Source organism: Lepidochelys olivacea (assembly GCF_965140295.1).
Source record: "Lepidochelys olivacea isolate rLepOli2 genome assembly, chromosome: 1".
NCBI classification, from domain to species: domain Eukaryota; kingdom Metazoa; phylum Chordata; order Testudines; family Cheloniidae; genus Lepidochelys; species Lepidochelys olivacea.
This window is the reverse complement of record NC_140411.1, coordinates 200,129,389-200,148,135: the sequence shown is the minus strand read 5'-3', so window position 1 is coordinate 200,148,135 and position 18,747 is coordinate 200,129,389. Positions and strand designations below refer to the sequence as shown.

Below are 18,747 nucleotides of genomic sequence, written 5' to 3'. Positions count from 1 at the left end.
ATTATTTAATTGCCGAGGGCCTCATGCACTTTACAATAGGTAGAAAGTAGAAAAAAAAAGGGGGCATGGTCCTGCTGTCAATGAAATCAATAGACGGTTTGCACTGAATCCATGCCCTCAAAGAGATTACAATCTGAAGTCCCAATCATGCAGAAGTAGAGAGCACCCTCAACTCCAACTGGATTTGAGAAATGAGAATGCTCACAACTTCATAGATGATGTTTGTACCTTGCACATCTCGGGCCTCCTAGTAAAAATAGATACAGTCCAGTGTATCATCACTGTGATGCTGGCATGTCGTGATGACCTGGTCCTAGTGGATCTTTGGCAGAGGATCAGTGTTTGTGTCACAAACTGGCAAGAGCTGGGTGCGTGATGGAACAGGATTCTTTCCTCAGAGGACAGGCAACAAACTCATGTCACTCTCCAACACTCCTTCCATCTGACTAACCTAAGCAGTGCCACAGGGAACAGGATCTAGCACTCTCTGGGCGGAAGGTCATCAAGAGGAATGAAGACCTGATCTTGACAGATTCAAGTCCCATTGGTCTCAGTTCAAAAGGTGCTGTGGGTGCTCAGCACCTTTAAAAATTGGGCCCTAAATCTGGGGGGAAAAATGGAAAATACTGGATGACCTTCCATGAGGGCAGGAGTAAGGGTGGGAAAAACCCTGCAATGCTTTTAACGTTTCTATTTTGTGTTAGTTTTCAGATCCAGGAAAGCAGCTTTACAGCATATTTCTTATACAATACAAAAGACTTCTGTTGTCCAACTTGGCCACGTTATTTGTGTCTGGCATAATCATGACTAGGTGTTAACTTACAATTATAAACTCATTATTATTATTACTGTTTAATAAACAAACCAGAGAACAATAACATGTGAGATCACACCTTCTGTATTACAGTATATATACAGAAGGGAATAATTGTGATAATACAATATTCCTTTAATTACTACAGCACGATGTAGTGGTTCACTGAACATAAACTAACTGAACTGGAGCTTTATAATGAAAAAGGAAAATCCAGATTATGAATTAGATGAATGCTCTCAAGTGACAGTACAGAAGAAAACTTACATGGGTTAATTTCTGATTGAATGAACTTTGATGGTTACTTTCAGATTTCTAGGTGGCTGCAGAATAAGGTCATTAAGGGCTGTGTGAAATCTGTTATGAAATCCAACACCCTAGGATTAAGTACAAACTTGAATCTCAACCTAGTTTTGTTGAAATCCAGATGCTTAGATACCATGGTGATGAGTACAGTATAAAATGTCTGGAATGAGAAATGCTGCTCTAAGCAGTCTTAAAAGTGGGGTGCATTCTCATAGGAGGTACAAAGGAGAGAGAAAAGGGCACAGAAGATGCATAAATAAAGACGGGTAGGCCTTTAAAACAGGGCAAAGTTGCAGAATGGATGGGGGGGTAGAACACAAATTGATCCATTTTCTGAAAGTAGAGGACAAGCTTTCAAAAGTTTGAGAATGCTGGATTTGAGAGAAGTTGACAAAACTTTTAGAGCAAACTTGGGTGATCCACAGTTTTGTATGGTTTACATGAATCCAGATACCCATGCAAGCCAAAAATCGAAGTTTTGATGAATCCTTGCAAACCAAATCTGGATATTTTGAACTTTTGAACATGAAAAACTCCAAGTATTTTTGTTTGAAGTTCAAGTAGATCATCCCACACAATGCAAGGGAAGCACAACAGAGATTTGGGCTTGTGCACAGTTGTATTATTCATGTCTTGTTAAAATTATGGGACATCTGTGGGGCTTTTCTTCCTCTTCCCCCCTCTAAACAAGAGTCATTTACGCTCAAACTAAGTAGCTAATGATCAAACAAGTAGAATAATGATCCTGATTGTCCTTTAACATGCTCAGGATAGACATGAGTTCATGAGCAAGACAGGCACGCAGCCTCATCAGACATTAGTAAACACTTTTGATCTTCCTTTGAAGAAACTATTCTCAGGATATTCAGAAGCCTGTGGTTTATATTCATGTGTGCAGGAGAGCAATGCTGAATAGAACACTCCCACACAGAGAAAGATCTCAGCAAAGCTATGCTTGTTAAACTATCCCTGAAGAAAAGGAGCTGGAAATTAGGAAGCACTTACTGGACTGAATTAAGGGTACAGTTTTATTCTTCAATCCAGATTGCAATCTCTGTTGCCCATTCTACATTTCTTCTTCATGAGTAGAGCTCCCATTGCTATGTTTTGAATATAGTGTTATCTCTAACTCCACAGCAAAAATGAATAATGGTGGGAACAGAGATGGACACAAATGGTTAGAAAACTAATGTGCACTTAGAGGCCTTAACAACCTTTTTCTTTAAGAAAAAAAATATTTTTTAAAAATAAAAACACTAAAATCCAAAAACCTGGTGGTTACTTCCTCCTATTTCACCTAGAACTATACATCTGACATTATAAAACCATTTGTTCCTTAAACTGGATTATCGAGGGAGAGATCAGATTAGCAAGAAGTTTTTGTCCACCTCATTTTTGTCCACCTCTCTCTACAGAATTGTTCTCTATACTGTACTATAATGTTTTGTATATGGTAGCTTTGAAAAGATGTTTTAAACATGAATATATTTTGCCCAGTTAAGTAGCACTGCAAGAAACTATCCAGTGGATACAATTTTGTATAAATAATTACAATGTAGCACTAACACCAATAGGCTGTCAAAGACAGTAGCCTGTACCAGCTTTTTCAGAAGAAAGTATAAGAAACCCTGTAGTAGGCAGTTATGGAATGACCTGCCCATAGGGAAAGATTCTGCTTAAGCCTAACCCTGATAAGTAACAGTCTGGCTTATGCCCTGAAGTACGAAAGCGTATATCCCTTCCAAAACTTTTTAAAAAAATATTTGATTTCCAACCCCGGATATTCTTGTTATCCATACAAATCATAGAAACATAGGGTTGGAAGAAGGGACCTTGAGAGGTCATCAAGTCCATCTACCTGTTCTGACCATGTAAACCTAGACCATCCCTGACAGGTGTTTATCTATCCTGTCCTTAAAAACCTCCAAAGGTGGGCATTCCATAACCGCCCTTGGAAGTCTATGCCAGCGTTTAATTGCCTTGTAGTTCGAAACTTTTTCCTAATATCTAAGCTAAATCTCTACTGCAGAAAGTTAAGCCCATTACTACTTCTCCTACATTCAGTGGACAAGAAGAATAATTGATCACTATCGTCTTTATAACAGCCCTGAATGTATTTGAAGACGTATCCGATCCCCCATCACTCTTCCTTTCTCAAGACTAAATATGCGAAATATGCCTCTCCTCAGTGGTAGGGCTCTACCAAATTCACGGCCATGAAAAACATGTCACGGACCAGGAAATCTGGTCTTTTGTGTGCTTTTACATTATACTATGCAGATTTCACAGGGGAGACCAATGTTTCTCAAATTGGGGGTCCTGACCCAAAAGGGAGTTGCAGGAGGGTCACAAGGTTATTTTGGGAGGGTGGCAGTATTGTCACCCTTACTTCTAAGCTGCCTTCAGAACTGGGTGGCTGGAGAGTGGCAGCGGCTCGCCAGGTGCCCAGCTCTGAAGGCACCACACCGCCAGCAGCAGCACAGAAGTAAGGGTGGCAATACCATATGTGACGAAGTCCCTCCTCTACCCTGGTGGGTCTTGTGCTTATTGGCGGATTTGCTCACCTCGGAGATTCACGGCAGGCCTCAGTTTGGCCGTTTTCGTGAACCCACAATCCAGGTCAACTCCTCCAGTATCAAGCAGGGAATTGTGGGGGATGGAGTTTGGGGGGAACCCGGGCCCACCCTCTACTCCAAGTTCCAGCCCAGGGCCCTGTGGATTGCAGCTGTCTCCAGAAGCTCCTGTAACAGCTGCGTGACAGCTACAACTCCCTGGCTACTTCCCCATGGCCTCCTCCCAGCACCTTCTTTATTCTCACCACAAGACCTTCCTCCTGATGTCTGATAATGCTTGTACTTCTCAGTCTTCCAGTAGCATGCATTCTCACTCTTAGCTTTTTGCGCCTCTTGCTCCCAGCTCCTCGCACGCACACCACAAACTGAAGTGAGCTCCTTTTTAAACCCAGGTGCCCTGATTAGCCTGCCTGTCTTAACTGATTCTGGCAGCTTCTTGATAGGCTGATTAGAACAGCTGCAGCCAATCTGCCTTAATTGTTTCCAGAAAGTTCCTGATTGTTCTGGAACCTTCCCTGTTACCTTACCCAGGGAAAAGGGACCTACTTAACCTGGGGCTAATATATCTGCCTTCTATCACTCTCCTGTAGCCATCTGGCCTGACCCTGTCACACATACCATGCCATCCTTACGTCTGTGCTTCTGCTGGTGATGACTCTGCCTTCAGCGCTGGGCCCCCAACCAGCAGCCACCACGCTTCAGCTGCCCAGCTCTGAAGGCAGCGCCGCCATCAGCAGCAGCGCAGAAATAAGGGTAGCAGTAGCACGAACCCCCCTTTACAATAATTTTGCAACTCCTTTTTGGGTCAGGATCCCTACAATTAAAACGCCATAAAATTTCAGATTTAAATAGCTGAAATCATGAAATTTACAATTTTTAAAATCCTATGTCCTTGAAATTGACCAAAATGGACTGTGAATTTGGTAGGGCCCTACTCATGTTTTTATCATTTTTTGTTGCTCTCCCCTAGACTCTCTCCAATCTGTGCACACCTTTCTTAAAGATTAGCACCCAAAACTGGACACAGTATTCCAGATGAGCCTCACCAGCATCAAGCTGAGGGGAACAATTACCTCTCATGTCTTACTTATGACACTACTGTTAATACACCCCAGAACAATATTAGCTTTTTTTTTTTTTTTTTTGCACAATTCCTTCATATTTTTGGCTCATATTGAATTTGTGATCCACCCTAACCCCCTGAGCAGTACTACCCCCTATCCAGTTATTCCTCATTTTATAGCTGTGCATTTGATTTGTCCTTCCTAAGTGAAGGACTTTGCATTTGTCTTTACTGAATTTCATCTAGTTGAATTCAAACCAATTCTCCAATTTGTCAAGGTCATTTTAAATTCTAAACCAGTCCTCTGAAGTTCTTGTGACTTCTCCCATCTTGGTGTCATCCACAAATTTTATAAGCATACTCTTCACTCCATTATCAAAGTCATTAATGAAAATATTGAATAGTACCAAACCCTGGACTGACCCCTGTGGGACCCCACTAGATACGTCCTCCCAATTTGACAGAAAACCATTGATAATTACTCAGAGTATGGTTTTTCAACCAGTTGTGTGCACCCACTTCATAATAAGTTCATCTAGACCACATTTCCCTAGTTTACTTATGAGAATGTCATGTGGGACTGTGTCCAAAACCTTATGAAAACAAGCTTAAGTCTATGGCTTCCCCGCATCCACTACGCCACTAAGAAGGAAATTAGGTTGGTTTGGCATGATTTGTTTTTGACAAATCCATGTTGGTTGTTATTTATCAACCTATTATCCTCTGATGCTTACAAACTGATTGTTTAATAATTTGTTCCAGTATCTTTCCAGGTATCAAAGTTAAGCTGTAATTTCCTGGATCCCCTTCACTCCCCCTTTTAAAGACAGGTATTATCTTTTCTCTTTTCCAGCCCTCTGGGACCTCACCCAGCCTCCACGAGTTCTCAAAGATAACTGCTAAGAATTCTGAGATTGCCTTAGTTAGTTCCTTTTCCCTAGGGTAAATTTTTGTCAGTCCCTGCCAACTTGAATACATCTAACTTATCTAGATAGTCTTTAACCTGTTCTTTCCCTATTTTGGCTTGCGTTCTTCCCTCTTGTTGTTAATATTAATTGCGTTAAGCATCCACTCACAATTAACTTTCTTAGAGAAAACTGATGCAAAATAGGCATTAAACACCTCAGCCTTGGTGAGGCATCATGTGTTATTAGCTCTCCTTCCTCATTAAGTAGTGGACCTACACTTTCTTTCATCTTTCTCTTGCTCCTAATGTATGTCTAGAACCTCTACTTAATGCCTTTTTATGTCTCTTGCTAGGTGAAACTCATTTTGTCTCTTAACCTCTCATTTTGTCCCTATATGCTTGTGCTATTCTTTTGTATTCATTCTTAACAATCTGTCCATATTTCCACTTTTGGTAGGATTCCTTTTTGATTTTCAAGTCATTAAAGAATTCCTGATGGAGCCATATCAGCCTCTTAATATTCTTCCAACTTTCCTCTGCATCAGGATAGTTTGCTGTTGTGCCCTTAATATTGTCTCTGTGTGAAAGTGCCAGTTCTTCTAAAGTCCTTATTCCCTTCGATTTTTTCCCCCAGGGGACATTATCTACTAGTTCTCTGAGTTTGTTAAAGTCTGTTGTTTTTTTTAATCTTTGTCTTTATTCAGCTGCTCTCACTCCTTTCTTTCATTAGAATCGTGAAGCCCATGACTTATGATCACATTCACCTAAGTTACATTCCACCTTCAGGGCTGGTCTACACTACAGGGGGGAGGGAGGAATCGGTTTAAGTTAGGCAACTTTAGCTATGTGAATAACGTAGCTGAAGCTGACATACTTAGATCTACTTACCGCCGCAGTGTGTCAACAGGAGACGCTCTCCTGTCGATTCCACTTGTGCTTTTCATTGAGGTGGAGTACCGGAGTCAACACTAGAGTGGTCAATTTATCGTGTCAATACACGATAAATCGACCCCCGCTGGATTGATCACTGCCCGTCGATCCAGCCAATAGTGTAGACAAGCCCTAAGTTTCACAACCAATTCCTCCCTTAGTCAGAATAAAGTCTAAAATGGCTACCCACACCAGTTACTCCCTCCATGTTCTGAAGCAAGAAGTTATCCCCAACACATTCCAAGAACTGAGTAAACATGTTGTGTTTTGCCATTACTTTTCTAAAAGATGTCTGGGCAGTTATAGTCCCCTACCAGGTCCAGGTCTTGTGTTTTGAATATTTCTGATATTTGTTCTAGAAATGCCTCATCCACCTCCTCTTCCCGATTTGGTGGTCTGCAGTAGATCTCTACCATAGCATCACCCCTGTTTTTCCCCCGTTCATCTTCACCATGAAACTTTCAACTGGTCTGCGCCTCACCTCTTTCTGGACCTCAGGACAAGTGTATACATTCTTAATGTGCAATGCATCTCCTCCCATTTTTCCCTGCCTGTCCTTCCTGAACAAACTATAACCCCCTATTCCAGTATGCCAATCATAACATTTATCCCATCAAGTCTCTGTGATGCCAATTATGTCATTCCTCTTGTATAGATACCTAAGATGTTGGGGGAGTCTGCTCATTGTTTTCCCTCTCGTTGCTCCTATGACCCTAATATAATTTTCCATTCCTCCACAACTTCCAGCTCTCTGGCAAAGTCACCTTGTATACTTAGCTGTGGGTGTTTGCCACCTGCCACTTAATGTCTAATCCCTTCTTGAATCCTGCTAAACTCTCTGCCTCAGTGATATCCTGTGGTAATGAGAGCACCACAGATTAATTGGGGGGCCATTTGAAAAAAGTATTTGTTTAATCAGCTTTGAATTTGCCATCTTTCATTTCTCCTGAATGTCTGATCTCATATGCTGAAAAAGAGAAAACACAAGTTTTCAGTCTACCTTCTCTATACCATTCTCTCTTCTCCTTTAATAAAATGAAATAAAATAAAATAAACCTACATGGGTCATATTTATCTTCAAGTATTGTAAAAATGTAGGATCTGAGTCTTTCTGCTACACAGTTGTCTTTTGTCCAGTTAATTTTAGGGTACATAGATAAAGGCTGCATTTATGTACATAATTTGTAAAGTAGGAACATTTTCTTTTCATGTACCAGTATTTCCAGCTTTTGCTTTGAATAGTCCTGTAATTACAGAATAATTATATATGGAAAGCTAACTTACAGCAGCTGCAGAATAAATAGTAAACCACAAAAGCTATATTAAATAATGTGGACTGTGTCTTAAGCTCATAAAAAAGGCAAAAATACACATACTTGGAATGCAACCTGGTATAACAACTGAAATATAAGAAAGTTGCATTTTATTTCAATGGGTGATACTGAAGATAGCAGGTAAGCATGTCATCTTTGTTAAAAAGGGAGTAAAAGATAATGCAGCCCATAGTTTTAAATGCTTACAACTGTATTTTCTAACCAAATTTCTTCAGATCACATCAAAAGCACTTGTTCTCACTGAGGACTAAGTTCCATGGTAAGTTCAAAGTATTAGAAAGAACCTATTTCAAAAGTGTTTGAATATAAAATAAGCATATGAAATCATTTAAATAGTGAAAAAATATTCCCTTCACACACTGATCTCTCATGAGCAATTGAATGTAGTTAAACGAACCTCCCCTCAAGCCACTTTTGGGAGAACAAGCAAGAGAAATTTCAGTTAAGAGCAACCTATCTCCCTCTCCCCAAAAATTATAAACTCCTGAAAACAGGGCCGTATAATGGCAGAGTCTTGTCACTCATCACTACTTTACAGCCAAGTTATAATACACAGGTATCAAATGATTTAACTTCAGAATCACTGATTCTAATTTTGCTTGCATTGAAATCAATAGCAAAATCCTCAAATGGGCCAAATTCAGAGTAAGTCTACTTTCTTCCAGCATCTTCAGCATGTAAATTATACTGGTACACATTCTCATCCCTCCGACTACCATCCACGTACAAAAGCTGAAAAGCCTTTACTTAATCTAGAGGAGTTACAGCTGGTGTAACAAACAGAGGTGTGTGAAAAAGACTGGTTTAGCAAGAAAAGCAACTAACAGGAAGGTCTAACATAATCTGTGTGTCTTTGGGTGATGGTCTAAGTCATAGGATATATTTATGCACCAGTTGGGAATTACACTTCCCAGATGCTGTGTAGATGTACCGTAAGGGGTGCCAGAAGGTGTAAATTAACACAATCTTAGACTCATCTCTGAATTTGGCCATTGGCTTCAGGAAGAAAAAGATTGGGCCCTATAAGGGTGCTATAGATTGGGAATGGGTGGACAGTTTTGTTAATGAAGTTTGATCTAATGCATAAGGAGGTTTGAAGTCTCTAAATGGAAACAAGCCTCTTTCAACAGATTAGAAACAATTAAACATGAATGCTTAATAGCACTTAACATTTCTGATAATGCGAATGAACTTTGACATGTGTTTTGGGTAATTGTAGCATGCATTCCGAGTGCTGTATGCTGTGAATACCAGCTCTTGAGTTCTCAAACCACAATATCAACATAAAATTGCTTCTAAATCAGTGGCTCTGAAACTGTGGTCTGCAAGCCACAGGTGAGCCACAGAGTACTCGCTATTCATATGATGAGGGCTGACTGGACACGTGGTATTGGCTCTTTCTCCCTGTTTCCAACTGTTACATTGAATTATATGAAGCTAATAATATATCACATTTATCTCCTAATATCACTTTGCCATGTAAGCAACTGCTTAGCTACAGCAAGAATGTATGCCAATGGGAACAGAAGAGACAGCCCATGTGAACATGACTGGGAGGGGAACAGATTTATGACAATACAAGGAAAGGTGGCTGGTGTAATCATAATCCACAAGACGATCTTTCCATTAAAATGTAATCCACACTATGAAAGATTTGGAGATCCCTGATCTGAAGATTAATGCTCAAAAATTTAAAACTGACAGCAAGAGATCTTATTGAAAAGTAGTTAGAGGGTATGCATGATATCTGCAGAATTCTAGTTAAAAAAATAAAAGACTTCCTATGCCAATTCAGCACAGTCAGTCAGTCTGACCTTCAAGTGATCCTTCTAGACCTTTCCCAGGCTCTCCATAGGTTTAAAAAAGGGAGGAAAGGCACAAGCTAAACTGAATTTCCATGGCCCACTGCCTGATTCTTTGGTACATGAACGGCATGAATGATGCAAAGACTCAAGTCTACCCATCAGCCAAGGAGAATTTTTTTGGAGACGTGCTTTAAGTGCTCTTTTGCTCGCTTATATTGGCTTCCAGGGCCAGATCTCAGCAAGGTATAGTGATGAAGGAACCTAGCTTATAGGGAAGGAGGGTGCATCACACCCCTTTTACCCTGAGCACACTGTTATGGAAGAATTCTCTCCGATGTATTTCAAAGACCCGGTATCATCCTTTGACCCAGATGGACCCCCCCAGCCGAAGAGATGGTAAACTGAACATTGGTCAGTTGAAAGAACATGCCAGGCTCCACCACAGAAATGGCTTTCAAGGTGCTCTCTCTCTCTCTTTCTTTCTTTCTTTCTTTGGAAACATTTTGTGTGATCTCTTGGAGCCAGATTCTTGCCTGGTTTGAATAACTACTCTCCTGAATTGTGTAAGAACTGCTGCTGCAGGATCCTTGAGAAGCTAAGACCAGGGGTCCCAAGTTTTAACAAGACCCTATTACAAAGAAAAACCCAAGCTTCTTGTTTACTCTCCCTGTGACAGCAGTTTGACTCTCCTGTGATACCATGCCAAGAGACTCACTGGGGAGCAACCAGGGGACCTGTCCTGCCCCTAGATTTCCTGGACACCTAGTTCCATCTTGCAGACCCAGTGGAGGAACGGAAGCGCTTGCTGAATCCTTGAAAGCTCCCAGGTGAGTTAGCTGTTGAAGAAAAGAGCTCTCTTGTTTTGACCATATCCCTTTAAATAAGAGAGGTTTAAAAAAAGAAACACATAATTCCTTGCTTAGTCATGGATTCTTGGAAGGAATATCAAGTTCTCAACAATTCAGGATCCTTACCATGGGATTAATGGAAGACATGCTCCTGTGAGCAATTTTGTTAGCTTTTAAGTCAATCACTGGCTAAAGAGAGAAAATACTGATGGGAAAAGGAAAAAAAAAAAAGATGGATGTTTCTTAAAACCCTCCGGTGTCTGTGGTGAAGTCATCTCTGCAGGATATTTCTGTCTTTCCCACAAAAACAGTGGGGATTTCTGAGCCACCTGCTTGTTCACTGCTGCCAAAGAGACAAATGCAGTTTCATCTCTCACACAATATGACTGAGAGGGTGGAGACCAAATTAACGTCATAGAAACATTCAATCACCTGTTATTGTGGCTCTTAAGGAGACCATATTTTGATCCTATAGATTAGCCCATCACTAAGATTTCTTTCTTAAATGTAAAAGAACATTCATGTTAGGAGATAAAAAATACAATTTTAAAGACCCCAGCAATGAGAACAGATCCTAAGGTCTCAAACCTATTTGAAGAAATTACTTCCCTCAACTTTGGTTTTCCAACTGGATTGGGGAGAAGGGAGGGGAGAAAAGAAATGCTGCAATTTAACACCCACTCAATTCAGGTCTGACAATGTGACTGCGACAGGGTCTACAGAGCTGCACTGCATCTGGTAAGCAGGGATATCATCACCCTGCCACGTACACCAAGATGCCTCTGCAAAGACTACCAAGGAGGCAGACAACACATCATCTGAAGGCAAGTAAATGGGCAGAGATCATCTAGGTGGCCAGCACGAGTTCCACATGGGAATGATGACAAGCTTAATAGGTAGCAAGCACCTGATCCCCTTGTAATGTTGTAGCTAGAGTGTACAAGTACCATTGCTCTCTAGGGTCTGTTTTACAAGAGATAAATATTAACACAGAGAGATGCAAGATGGCGTGCTTTGAGTCAGGTCTCCTCCTCCTCTCCTTACCCAGCTGCTACCAGCTGTCACTCTGTGCTCTCGTACCACTCTAGTTGTTGGTACAGAGTAATGGGGAGCCTGAGTTAGCTCAAAGGAAGAATATACCATGAAATACGAACAGTTGACAGCTCTGTCCTCCAATGAGGATTATAGGGGAAGTTAATGTAGCCTCAGTATGGTGAACTACCATCTCTGCTACAAGAGGGAAGAATGTTTAACCATGTTGCAACACCTCTCTGCTGTAAACAGGTCCTCTTGGTGTGGTTATTATAGTGTACAGCTGACAGAGGGAAAGATTTTCCACTCATTAAGCTAATGTTCAGAACCCTGGCTCTGAAGAGATGACAGACCCTTTTAGGGTGCCATGAGACAGTTGATATCTAGAAACTTCATGGTACTATTAAAATTTTGTCCTCTTTATTTTCAAAAGAAGAAGAAGAAGAAGAAGAAGAAGAAGAAGAAGAAGAAGAAAGCTTCTAACTTTCACTTGGGTGGAAAATGTTGCTCAATGTAAAAAGGTAAAAACACAAAGTTAAAAGTTAAAAATGACTTTGTTCCAGTTTATAAGTTACACTGAAGCCATTCAAAAGCTGACTAACCTTACAGAAAACCAGCCCGATCTGCACTACAATGGATTATCTCTCTGCAGTGGCCACAGTGTAGTACGCTGCAGTCAGTGGTCTGTCTAAACTGTCAAGAGCCCTGAGAAGGTCAACCATTAGGTCATGTTGCAACTGGGGGGGCGGGGGGGGGGGAAGGCTCTGGCAGTTTGGAAGAGAAAGGGAAGAATTTCAAGATGGGTGGATGAAGTCTATGTTTTTCACTCCTGCAGTAGTTCTTTGTTTGCTGTACAAAAAGGGACCAGTGTCTGCAGAAACATGAAGTTTTTCAGTTCTGGGTAATTGTAGCATGCATTCCAAGTGCTGTATGCTGTGAATACCAGTTCTCGAGTTCTCAAACCACAATATTAACATAAAATTGCTTCTAAATCAGTGGCTCTGAAACTGTGGTCTGCAAGCCACTGGCGAGCCACAGAGTACTCACTATTCATATGATGAGGGCTGACTGGACACATGGTATTGGCTCTTTCTCCCTGTTTCCAGCTGTTACACTGAATTATATGAAGCTGAAAATATATCACATTTACCTCCTAATATCACCTTGCCATGTAAGCAACTGCTGTAAGAACTGAGGTGGTTCTTCAGTCACAGATGTGCGTTTCCCAAAATATAAAATCAACTGACAGCATGAAAGTAGAAAGAAATCACTCACTCAATATGCAACCTAATAATTTGTGTGCACGAGTATTCATCTGGCCTCTCACACAGCTGTAACATTGACTGGGACCCAAAGTAGCCTAGAACATCCACTATGGACTACGCAGCAAGCCAGCACAATAAGTTTTTTTTTTTAAATCTTATCTTCACAAACAATGTGGGAAGGAGGGTGAGTCACAGTACAGATTGATGTAACTAACTGGAATAGTCTTTGCAGCCTAATTCCTAATTGTCCCTGATCATGCGTTTAACTTTATTATTTGAAATACACATTCTACGATGTGATGCAGTGATAGCAATAAACTTGCTTGATAAATAAAAAGCTTAATTTATAAACATATCCTGGAAAAGTACAATATTCACCCACTGGCAGGCAGGCCAGCTGCCATTACCACACCAAAACAACACCAACAACAGAACTTTAAAATAAATAAATAAATAAATCACCAAAGTTCATGAATAAGTGTAACCAAGTAAACCATGTGCAAGACAGAAACTCCTTACTATGGCATGTTCCCTGTTCTCCTTTCCCGATTTGCTACGCAAGTGGTGCCAGGGAGCGGGTGGAGGCATCCACTGGGGAGGGAGCAATACAGCGGACTGCATGGGCCAAAGTTGCCCTGCCCAGCTGCTCATGGGGCCTGCTTGCATGGGCCACCCAGCCATAGAGATTTCCAGATGTTTCTGGACAGTGTCACATGGGACTCAGGCCGTGGTGTGGGTGATGCAGCAGGGGCTGATACTCGTGGTCATTAGTGATACCAGCTGCTCAAACAGCTCTCTTTCTGCTGAGCTCTGTCCTCCTCCCTTTGCCACCATTCCTGTTCCAGGAACTGTGAAGCAAGTGCCTGCTCCCATGCTGAAACCCTATCCTCAAGCTGTGTAGCCAGCCTCTGACTTCAAACATAAGTTCATCATGGAAATGCTTCCTCTTAGAATGGTCCATGAAAGTACATTGGCCCAGGCTTCTGCTGCACGGTGGAGGTTCTGTAGCCTGTAGAAGTCAAGGGGCTGGACTAGGACAGAAGGTTATTGTCTCAAATAGCTCAGAGCAGGAGAGCAAGAAAACTCCTTGTGGAATTCCAAGGACATAAAATGTTACTTTTCCAAACTAAACTTCAGTATATTGTGAGAAGGATGCTTCAGACCAAGAAGCTCCCTGGACACAGCCTGGTTAATCATAATGAAAGAAGAGAAGAGACAAAGGTAAGTTAAAAATTCAAAGCTGTTTATGGTTTTCTAAAAATTGCAAAACTACTTGGATTTTGGGTGCGGGGACATGCTAAAAAAAGCCTTTTTTTTTAAATCATTTCAGGTCTTCCCATATTTTGGTGATGCCCAAGTGGTAAGGGGAGATGCTATTCCAAGCTACCAGTGGGACACCTGCAGTGTATGCAACAGAAGTATTCAAATGGATGGTGACTGAACAGCACATCTATGAGTGGAGTGGGCTGGTCAGCTACTGAGGTATCCCTGGAAAATACACCCTTCCCCAAAATGTGACTACCTATCTGGAGTTCCTGCTTTGGGAAAAGTCTGCATCTTATCAGCACCAGGAATTGGGTCAGAATTCATGAGGGAATCAACAGGATGCTTGCTGCACTAGCTTCCACATAGCTTAGCCAGTTATGGCTGAATGGAAACACATACAACTACATAGCCTCCCTCCTAGCCCTGCCCCACCAGGCATATTTCTGAACTAAAATTTCAAACCCCAGTCGAATTTGGGAGAAATTATTTTGTCACCTGTGGACTGACTTTAACTAAAATGGACTAGATTCATGAATGAAACACATTTACACACACACACACTCACGAGTTCACTGTTTCCAAGTGGCTCATTCCACCATTGAATGGTTTGAGAGTGGTATACTAACAAGTGTGGCAATGTGAGGTTATTATTTTTAAGAAACAGGAACAGCCCAAACAAATAAAACTGCGCCTTTCCAGTAAAAATTCACTTTCAGGGTGTTTTTACTGCTTGCATTCCCCGGTCGTCATTTTTAACTCCACGTGGTGGAGTGGGCTGGCGTGTGTGGAGTGAAGGCACTGGAATACAATCCGCCATTAGCGGATACATGCACCTAGCTGGGGCTTCTCTTAACTTTTGCACTGGTTCATAGAGCGGAAATCCCTCCCATTCCTATATTAATAAACTTTAAAATGGAATTTACCAGGCTCTACGGCAGCTTCCATCCCTTCCTTTGTCTGCTGCAGGGTCCAAGGCAGGCTTTTCCTTCGGGGGCCACCAATTATCTCCTCCAAGTATGGCCCCAGGATGTGCTGCTGCTGCTTCTACAACACAGCCTCCTGGGGGACCAGTTTCAGCAACAGAGTCACTTTACTGCCCACACTTGCCGGGGGCTGCTGGATCCCATCAGTCCCCATGCTGGATTCTGGGCCCAGTAGGGCACCATCCTGGCTGACAAGGTCATCATGCACCACCGCTGGCTCCATGCTCGGCATCCAGTCAAACTCCTCATAAAACAGACATGATGTCAGTGAGTTGTGGTTCTGTTCCCTGGTTTTGCTGTACTCAGTCTTGAGCCATTTAATCTGCTCCCTGTGCTGGTCACAGTCTGGTAAATCTCCAATGCTGCCAGTCTTCATTGTTTGCTGGTAGGTGTGGTCATTCCTGTACTCTTGCTGAAATCCACTGTTTCGCTGGCCTTGCACCAGAGAATTACCAAACTCTGGCTCTGCTTCCATGACCATGAAGCAGCGCACTTTGCAAAAGGTTTCTTCTGGTCAGTTTCCACTGCAAACACAGAAGGCTCTCTGATGATGTGTTTGCAGTTTGGCAGTCAGAAGACAATGGAAGGGTTAAATGCTGACTCACTGAGCTGCTGCACTACAGCAAGTGGGGTTGCTTCCATTTTCAGTTCAGTGGATTGGAGATTGTTGGGATAGAGAGGACAAAGGAAGTTGCCCAATGGATTGTGAGATATTTCTGGTGGACTCCCAGGACCCAAGTTGCCGGGGGAGCTGCATCCACACTGCAAAGCAATAGGGCTCGAACCTTGGGTTCCAGCTTCACCCTCCACCCACACAGGGTCCTAGGAACCTAGGTCCAAACCTAAGTCAGAGATCTGTGTGTAGATGGAAGGGGGGTTTGGGATCAAGCTAGAGTCTGAGCCTGAGCTTATATTGCCGGGTACACATATCCATATTACACTCATTAACATGATATAAATTCTTGAAGAGATTAACAGATAAAATAGATTAGACAGATAAAACAGTACATTAATAACAGCAAAACATGGGCCTTCTTCAGACACAGTAAAACAACTTTAAAGTAAACTTAAATACTACTTTAAAAAGTTCCCAAATATTCCATTTGTGTCTAATCCTTTTCATTGCTCACTGAACCTAGGACACTAAACTTTCTAAACTACTACATGCCACAAGGGGCCACAGCAATGGTTCCCTCAACCCATGCAGCAATATTGTTAACCTATCCAACTATACTCTCAGCCCAGCAGAAGCAGCTGTCCTATCTCGGGGCCTCTCCTTCTGCCCCTTCACCCCCACGAACATGATACAGTTCTGTGGTGACCTAGAATCCTATTTTCGATGTCTCTGACTCAAGGAATATTTCCAACACACCTCTGAACAACATACTAATCCACAGAGACCTCCCTACCAACACTACAAAAAGAAGGATTCTAGGTGGACTCCTCCTGAAGGTCGAGACAGCAGACTGGACTTCTACATAGAGTGCTTCCGCTGATGTGCATGGGCTGAAATTGTGGAAAAGCAGCATCACTTGCCCCACAACCTCAGCCGTGCAGAACACAATGCCATCCACAGCCTCAGAAACAACTCTGACATCATAATCAAAAAGGCTGACAAAGGAGGTGCCGTTATCATCATGAATAGGTCACAATATGAACAAGAGGCTGCTTGGCAGCTCTCCAACACCACTTTCTACAAGCCATTACCCTCTGATCCCACTGAGAGTTACCAAAAGAAACTACAGCATTTGCTCAAGAAACTCCCTGAAAAAGCACAAGATCAAATCCGCACAGACATACCCCTGGATCCCCAACCTGGGATATTCTATCTACTACCCAAGATCCATAAACCTGGAAATCCTGGGCGCCCCATCATCTCAGGGATTGGCACCCTGACAGCAGGATTGTCTGGCTATGTAGACTCCCTCCTCAGGCCCTACGCTACCAGCACTCCCAGCTACCTTCGAGACACCGCTGACTTCCTGAGGAAACTACAATCCATCGGTGAACTTCCTGATAACACCATCCTGGCCACTATGGATGTAGAAGCCCTCTACACCAACATTCCACACAAAGATGGACTACAAGCCGTCAAGAACACTATCTCCGATAATAACTTTGTGATAACTTTGTGACTTTGTCCTTACCCGTAACTATTTTACATTTGGGGACAATGTATACCTTCAAATCAGCGGCACTGCTATGGGTACGCGCATGGCCCCACAGTATGCCAACATTTTTATGGCTGACTTAGAACAACACTTCCTCAGCTCTGTCCCCTAACGCCCCTACTCTACTTGCGCTATATTGATGAAATCTTCATCATCTGGACCCATGGAAAAGAAGCCCTTGAGGAATTCCACCATGATTTCAACAATTTCCATCCCACCATCAACCTCAGCCTGGTCCAGTCCACACAAGAGATCCACTTCCTGACACTACAATGCTAATAAACGATGGTCACATAAACACCACCCTATACCGGAAACCTACTGACCGCTATTCCTACCTGCATGCCTCCAGCTTTCACCCTGACCACACCACATGATCTATTGTCTACAGCCAAGCTCTGCGATACAACCGCATTTGCTCCAACCCCTCAGACAGAGACAAACAAGATCTCTGTCAAGCTTTCTTACAACTACAATACCCACCTGCAGAAGTAAAGAAACAGATTGATAGAGCCAGAAGAGTTCCGAGAAGTCACCTACTACGGGACAGGCCTAACAAAGAAAATAACAGAACGCCCTAGCCGTCACCTTCAGCCCCCAACTAAAACCCCTCCAACGCATTATTAAGGATCTACAACCTATCCTGAAGGATGACCCAACACTCTCACAAATCTTGGGAGACAGGCCAGTCCTTGCCTACAGACAGCCCCCCAACCTGAAGCAAATACTCACCAGCAACCACATACCACACAACAGAGCCACTAACCCAGGAACCTATCCTTGCAACAAAACCTGTTGCCAACTGTGCCCACATATCTATTCAGGGGACACCATCACAGGGCCTAATCACATCAGCCACACTATCAGAGGCTCGTTCACCTGCACATCCACCAATGTGATATATGCCATCATGTGCCAGCAATGCCCCTCTGCCATGTACATTGGTCAAACTGGACAGTCTCTACATAAAAGAATAAATGGACACAAATCAGATGTCAAGAATTATAACATTCATAAACCAGTCGGAGAACACTTCAATCTCTCTGGTCACGCGATTACAGACATGGAAGTTGCGATATTACAACAGAGAAACTTCAAAACCAGACTCCAGTGAGAGACTGTTGAATTGGAATTGCAAATTGGATACTATTAACTTAGGCTTGAATAGAGACTGAGAGTGGCTAAGTCATTATGCAAGGTAACCTATTTCCCCTTGTTTTTTCCTCTCCCCTCACCCCCCCAGACGTTCTTGTTAAACCCTGGATTTGTGCTGGAAATGGCCCAACTTGATTATCATACACATTGTAAGGAGAGTGATCACTTTAGATAAGCTATTACCAGCAGGAGAGTGGGGTGGGGGAGAGAAAACCTTTTGTAGTGGTAAACACCCATTTTTTCATGGTTTGTGTGTATAAAAAGATCTTCTGTACTTTCCACAGTATGCATCCGA

The 18,747-nt window shown here is 42.4% G+C and overlaps 1 protein-coding gene across 4 annotated transcripts in view; it reads right to left on the bottom strand.

The window, feature by feature from the left end:
• The window catches only part of CMSS1 (cms1 ribosomal small subunit homolog), a 358,534-nt gene that overhangs the window by 211,617 nt on the left and 128,170 nt on the right, over positions 1 to 18,747 (bottom strand). The window lies entirely within an intron of this gene.